The following is a 7,239-nucleotide window of genomic DNA, read 5'->3' as shown; positions in this document are numbered from 1 at the left end:
GTAAAACAAGATGATCTTTAAGGTTCTTTCCAACCCAAACTTTTCTGGGATTCTATAAAAAAAAAAAATAACACCAAACCTGTGAAATTCCTTCTTCAGGGTGTTTTATTTTGTCCGCCTGAAGTCTGAGCCTACTTCTAACAAGATTTGTTCAAATCCAAATATGAACACCAGACCCTTGGAAAATGCATGGATTTCCTCCAGCCTGAGCTTCCCCCCAGGAAGCTGCTGCAAGAGTGGGTGGATCATGGTAATCACAAGAACTCAGGACTCATCTGGAGAAGAGAATTTTGCAAAATGCCCGGTGGCCATGCAGACAATGAGGGAGTGTCTGCCCTGACAATGGAAAGCACTTTCCCTAATGGGAAACATCCTCCTGTTCCTGCCATGCCCTGCACTCTGTGGTGCTGGGGTGCTGAAATTCAGGGTGGATCCAAGCCCCTGATCCAAGTTCTCTAATTGCTGTTAATGTTTTCCTCCTCGGTGGGCACAGGAAAACTCGTGGAGATGGCACCAGGATGGTGCTGAGGGCACTGAGGAAGGCAGGTCTGGGGTGCCAGGCACTGGCAGCTCCCCAGCCAGGGCTCTCTGGGCATTTGGCACAGGATCTGCCAGTTATTTGTTATTAAATAGGGTAACAAATGTACTATTCACCCCAATAGGATAATTGAGTGAATTATCCCAACTGGGGTGAATCAAGGAGCAAGGAGGAATCGAGGGTATGAAGGAGATCTGGTTTCTCAGTAAAAATCTAAAACTCAAACCATGCACTGCACCTCTCTCAGAGCTGGGATGGTTTGACCACAGATCAACAGAACGGGTTGGGGTGGAAGGGACCTCAAAGATTCCACCTCCCTGCCATGGGGAGAAACTCCTTCCACCAACCCAGGCTGCTCAGGGTTGGGGGAGGCACCCATAAGCCGCTGCAATATAGTGCATTTCTGTTCTTTGGCCCAACTCTGCACTGTAGCCATGGAAGAATTTCTTATTTTTAATAATAATCATGCAATAATCGTCTTTGAAAGGCTCCTCACACATCACAGGCCGAGCATCCATATGGTGCAACACCAAGTTCTCACCAGCAACTCCTGTTCAAGGCAAATGTGTCCTTGTCACCAACCAAGGAGATGTCCTCAGTTTGGCATGTTGGAGTTTGACTGGACAACCAAGGCACTCTCAGTGAATATTCCCTTCTGGCAGATTTGTCTGGGAACCCAGAGCTTGTTTGCAGCTCTCGGGGTGCATTTACACCATTGGAAAAGTGTGGATCCAAGTCCCTTTTGCAGAGCAGATTCCAGTGAGGATTATAAACCACCCTGCCTATGCTAAGAGGCCTGTACAGCTCAAATTTTGGAGCTCCACAGCCAAATCATGCCCAGTGAAATCATATTTTAGCATGAAATCCAGCACTTGGATCACTTAGCAGATGATCAGGGCAGGAGCTGACACTGCTGAGCACCTTCCTGCAGGAAGAGGAGGAAAAGGGCACGGGAATTTACAATTATGGCAAAAACCAAAGGCAGACATCCTTCCCAAAGCTACCTGAGTTTTCCTGTGGCCATGGGAAACATAACTCAGCCAGGAAGACAGCCAGGACACAAATCACAAAGGGAGTGCTGATGTCTTTCCCCGGAACTCATCTCTGCATTGGTGGGCAAACTCTGAGCCAGGAATTGTTTTACCTCCATCATTTCACATCCATCTGATCCAGTGGAATAAATGCTGCTGTTCCCTTTTTGGAATATGCATCAGTTGCTTTTTAAGTACCAGCCCAGTAGCCCCCAAGGGTGTACTAGAAAGAACCAACCAACCAATTTCACAGCAAATAATTTATTCCACAAACATTGCTTCCCTTCCCAGCTCCTGATTCGGTTCTAAACCATTCACAAAATTCTTAGATTTATTTGTTATTCGGAATTGCTGATAAATTTCTTCCATGAATAATGAAATTGGGCCGGAGATTGTTCACTAACAGCCTTGTGTGAGCCCGTAATTCACTGTACAAATGCCATGTTGTGATTTGATGTGTTAGCTATGTTTTGTGATACTGTCTCTGACTGGATGAATTATGTGGCTCGCTGGGGAGCGTGGCAGGTATTGTGATTGTAAAAATCTTGATTGGCCATTCCGAGGCAAAGTGGGGGAAATAATCCAAGTGTGGATGTTTGTTAGTGGCAGAGCTGTTTCTCCATCCACTTACCCTGACATAATTGGGAGATTGCTTCACTGATATCAGCAGAAAGGCTGACTGTAAAACAGCTAAAAGAGGCATCACAGGCAGTGTTCTGCAATAATAGTCCCTGGGGGCTTCCCAGCTGGCAGCTGGCTGCAGCTAGAAATGACAGGAGGAGAACCCTCTCTTAACCATTGTTTCCTATCATTGATATGGGATTTTTCCCGATGAAACTGCTGCACCTGTGAGTCAACAGAGAGGATTGCTGCTGTTTGTTTGCGGTGCTACAGCAGTGAGTGTTTTGTTCCAATTGCAGAGTTAACTCCAGGTGAACAGGGAGAACAAACACTGGATCAAACCATCTCCTGCCCTAAAATCCCTCCTCAAATCCACAGCTGGGCTTCTTCGCGCTGTTTCCTGACTGTCCCCCAGCCTGTCATTCCCCATCCTCGTCCTCTCCAGAGCTGTGGCTCTGCCTCTGCAGCCTGGGGACAGGGAGCAGAACTGCCAGGGATCAGCATCATCCCTGCCCTGCACGAGGGCTCCAGGGAAAAGCTGAGCCCATCACGGGTCCTGCTTTAGGGACAACACTTTTTAACCTCTTCACTGGGGTCAAAGCCAAATTCCTCAGACTGGGGATGCAACAGCTCTGCCCTCCTCCTCCTGCTGCTCCAACAGAACCACTCTGAGCAGAGGGTGGTGGGAACTTGGAATCCCCAGGCTCTTCCCAGAGCAGAACCTGCCTCCTCTTTTGGGAGTGCAGGAGGTGTTTTTGTTTCCTGAAACAAATTGATTCAATCGACTTTTTAAACGGTGTTTATTTTATTTGTCACAAGGGTCTAGGGCAGCCCAAGGTGAGAGGATGACAAAACGAAGCCAGCCCTGCTCTCCAAATCCAACAAACTCAATTCCTATGTTGGGAAAACGGAGCGCCAAGGCTCTGAGAGCAAGAACACACACACACAAACAAACAAAGCTCCATCACAACTCCCCAGATGTCACCTGCTCCCCCCACGGGGGTCACAACACCAGGAACCTCCACTGTGAACACACCGGAGGGTCTCCCATTCCCAGCTCTCTTCCCTAATTCTGGATTTTGGGAGAGGAGGCAGCGCTGGGGCTCATCTGAATCCGAGTTCTCTGCAATAGCCATGTTCCCTCCTCCGGAGCATCCCCACTCTGCATGTTTATCATCCCTCCCTCTCCAACTCGGAGGTACAAAAGCATTTGCTGGGTTTTTTTTGGTTTTTTTTTTTTGTTTTGTTTTTTTTTTGTTTTGTTTTTTTTGGTTTTTTGGGGTTTTTTTTTGTCTAGGGCAGTGATGTGGATTTTAAAAAAAAACCACCTTTCCAAATGAGAAAAAAAATCCAGGCAGACTTCCCCCAAAAAATGATGCAGGGGAGGGAGATGCTGCTCTTAATTTGACAAATCTTTCCTGATTTTGGGGTGGGATTTTTTTTCTTTTTTTGTTTCGTTTCCCTCCCTTGCTAATGAAATTCCTAAAGATAAGATGGGTTGTTGTTGCCATAGAAACTTGGCCCTGGCAGAAGCTAAGACTGCAGATTTATTCATGCGGCTTGTTAGTCAAACTTGATGCAATAACACAGAATTAATATTTTGGTCTCATCGAAATCTTGCAGCTTTTGCCTCTCTGCAGAAGCTGGGAGAGAAGGAAATGCTAAACCCTGCACTGCTGGGCTGAATCCCTCAGTCCTCTCGGGCAGCACACCAAGGGCAGCTCTGCTTGATGCACACAAAGTCCCTTTGCTGCTGGTGTGGCAGGAGCAGCCTGAAGGTGGCTGCAGGAAACCTGGCCTGGTCTGCTCCCCAAATTCTCCAGGATGGGAGTGGCAGGGAACTGATTCTGCCACTCAGAGGCATCTCAGTGCACAAAGAGTCTTCACCCCCTGGTATCTCCCATAGGAGTTTTTATGTTCTCAGGAAAGTGCATTTTGCAGCTCCTGGTGGATGCATTCTTGGGATGAATAAGGATCTCCAAGATTTATTGGATAAATAAGCATTGATCCTTCTGGGAAGGGCAGATTGAGGTGCTGTGCCCATGGCAACTCCAGCTCCATCCCACAGAGCACAAGAGGGGGAGAAATTTAAGATCATTCCTTAAATCTGAGGGCAGGTTATTCCTGCATTTGTCTTTCCTTGAGCTTTCCTTTTTGCTGATCATAAGAATCACGAGACGTGAAAATTGTGTCTCTGTATGGTTCCCCTTCAAATGTCCCTCATGCCGGCTTCCACACAGCTCTTCCAAACACCACAAATGTTTGTGACACCACAAAAAGGGTTGGAACTGCAAAAGGCGAAATGGGCAGCAGTAGCAAAGTCCTAAAGGGTTGGAGAAAAAGAAATCTCTTGGCCATGAAATCTGGTGCTGGAGCTTAGGTGACTTATGGTTCTTGGGCACAAAACCCAGGGGACACCCTGAGCCTCAAGCCACTTTTTTATTGCCTCCCAGACATGAATGAAGCAGTCAGCACAAATCTGTGACCAGAATTGCTCAGCAGAGAGTGAGAAATCCTGATCCCCTACAGCTCAACACAGACTTGCTTGGCCAACTCATGGTTGAGCCTTTGGAGGATGAAGGCTCTTCCACTACTCACATCGTGCAGCATAAAAGAAACCAGTGTTTCAAAAAGTTCTCCGTTTTAAGCTTGATGATCTCAAATTTACTTATTTTATTGATTGAAATGGAACTCGTTTGGATTCCTTCCAGGCCCTTTTGTGCACTTTAAAACACAACACACCAGGCAGCTGAACAACACATGGCCATGGAGAAGGGAAGAGCAGGGTTTGGTCATGGAGAAAGGAAGAGCAGGGTTTGATCATGGAGAAGGGAAGAGCAGGGTTTGATCATGGAGAAGGGAAGAGCAGGGTTTGTTCTCAGAGAAGGGAAGAGCAGGGTTTGTTCTCAGAGAAAGGAGGAGCAGGGTTTGGTCTCAGAGAAGGGAAGAGCAGGGTTTGGTCATGGAGAAAGGAAGAGCAGGGTTTGATCATGGAGAAGGGAAGAGCAGGGTTGGTCTCAGAGAAGGGAAAAGCACAGTTTGCTCACTACTCTGATTAACTCATGGATTCCAACCAGAATAAAACCCAGCCAAAATCTACTCTTACCCCAAGCCCACCCAAACAGAAGTTTTCTGCAGGTATCTCAACAAATTAATGAGTTCTGGAGGGAACCAAGGGTGGTGGGGGGCATGCCAAGGAAATGCTGCTCCCTGTGTGTGCCTGGCTCTGCTTACACCCATTTGTTGCACCTAAATAGATGACTTTGCCCTTTTGCTAAAGGCAAACTGCAGCCAAAGTCTGCCTGATGGATCCCTGCTATAAGGATGGAAAAGGCCACGCTGAAGGCACTGGATGAACTGGCTTTGAATCATAAAAGGTGAAGGACATTAATGCTCCCTTGGGGTTTGAACTCTAGAGGATTACACTGAGAGAAGCAAACCTGTATTTTAATAAAAAATATACTTATTTCTGACACCGGATTAACAGTTTAAGCCCCTCACCAGCCTCTCCTCGTTATCATTCCTCTCAAGGAAGCTGCTTTTTCTCTCTGCTTTTTACTAAAGATGCAAAACCAACTGGAGAGGTTTTTTTTATAGAGAACTCAAAGCAAGGAGATGCTCCAACTTCCATCTCCCCTTCAAAGTTTGTCAGTGTGCCATCTGAGAGGGCTCAGCACCCAGCACCCCTCCCCCTGAAACCTTTCCATTCCAGATCCCCCTCCTTCACAGCAATTGATATGTCAGAAAATTCAAATCTGAAATCAATAAACCTCTGGGAGCAAAGTCTGTTATTTATAATTGCTTGGCCCTCACATTACTCAGGATGGTTCAGGATTAGGCAAACTAGGCAAAATTTTCTGCTTCTCTATTTCACTGGAGTTCCTAGAGGTGCAAATCTGTGCAGCATCTGCCCTGTAATCATTAGTAAAATAAATTAGAATGCTTGAAGGAGCAGCCTGATTAGGAAGTGGAGTGATCACTAGCAACTATTGTCAGTGTTGTGTGCTTTGTTCCACTTACAAGGCTAATTACTGTAACAAAGTGGATCATTTTAAATGGAAATTCTGGATGGCTGTCAATGCAAATGTTCATGATTTTTTCCTGGATGCATCACAACCGCATATGGGGAAACAAAGAACAATGGAAATAATCAAAACACAACTGAATTGAAGAAACCATTCAATAGACTTTTGTTAGAGCTCATTAAAAATGTGCATTTATCCTCATTCTTTCGGAGTGCTTTGTCTGAGGGCCCCTATCAGACTCCACCATCTCCACAGCTCTTTGCAAAACAATGTCCACAAAGGAGCCTGTTGCACTTTCTGACTTCAGCCAGAGGAACCCAGTCCCCTTCCCTGGGTTCCCGTGACCTCCTGCTATTCCCAGTGCCAGCACTAAGCAGAAATTCCCCTTCAGTCACACCCTGAACTCCGACCTGAGGGACTCCCTCACTGAGCAAAGCTCCTCCGGGCTGAATTGGGATGAAGGAAACTCTGGGATTCACATGTCCAAAAGTCTGGCACCTTGCACCCCAAGCCCTGGATCACCTGAGGCTGGGCAAGGTCCTGCTCCCCTTTTCATTGACAGAGCTGGGAATGTCAGGAGTCTGCAGTATCCAGCCAAACGTAGCTTTGTTTTCTTGATTCATAAATGGTTTTTGAGGCAGGTAGGAATTCTAACAAGGGGGATTAAGGAGTAGTACAGTTTCCAAGAAATTCTGAGCATGTTAACCTTGAATAGTCATCAGTCTATTGCGGTCCTCACCCGTGCACTCTACAGCCTGAAGGTGTTTTTAACAGGGAAGGTGCTTAGAGAAAACTCATTTCCATTTGACTAAATCCCTCCTGGCCTACTCACTCATTTTTAGAGAGGAAATAGGAAAGAAAAGTTGTACATTCAGACAATGCATGAGAAAGCTGTGAAATCCTTCCCTGCCAAGGCAAAAATCAGATTCTGACGTTGTTTCTCTCCACTGTATTTACTCATGGTTTCAGCTGTGATGTTTACTCATAGCAAAAGCATCCTGGAAAAACTGCATGAGTATTACAC

General features: G+C 46.3%; 1 long non-coding RNA gene across 1 annotated transcript; it reads left to right on the top strand.

Annotated features, from left to right (window-relative positions):
• Window positions 1-2,968: 2,968 nt before the first annotated feature.
• LOC137482829 (uncharacterized) lies at window positions 2,969-4,830 on the top strand. The gene is made up of 2 exons (XR_011004238.1): window positions 2,969-3,388; window positions 4,431-4,830. It is a non-coding gene; the product is annotated as an uncharacterized lncRNA (long non-coding RNA).
• The last annotated feature ends 2,409 nt before the right edge of the window (window positions 4,831-7,239 follow it).

Source organism: Anomalospiza imberbis, chromosome 15, assembly GCF_031753505.1.
Source record: "Anomalospiza imberbis isolate Cuckoo-Finch-1a 21T00152 chromosome 15, ASM3175350v1, whole genome shotgun sequence".
In the NCBI taxonomy this organism is placed as follows: Eukaryota; Metazoa; Chordata; class Aves; order Passeriformes; family Viduidae; genus Anomalospiza; species Anomalospiza imberbis.
This window is presented reverse-complemented; position numbering and strand designations above follow the sequence as displayed.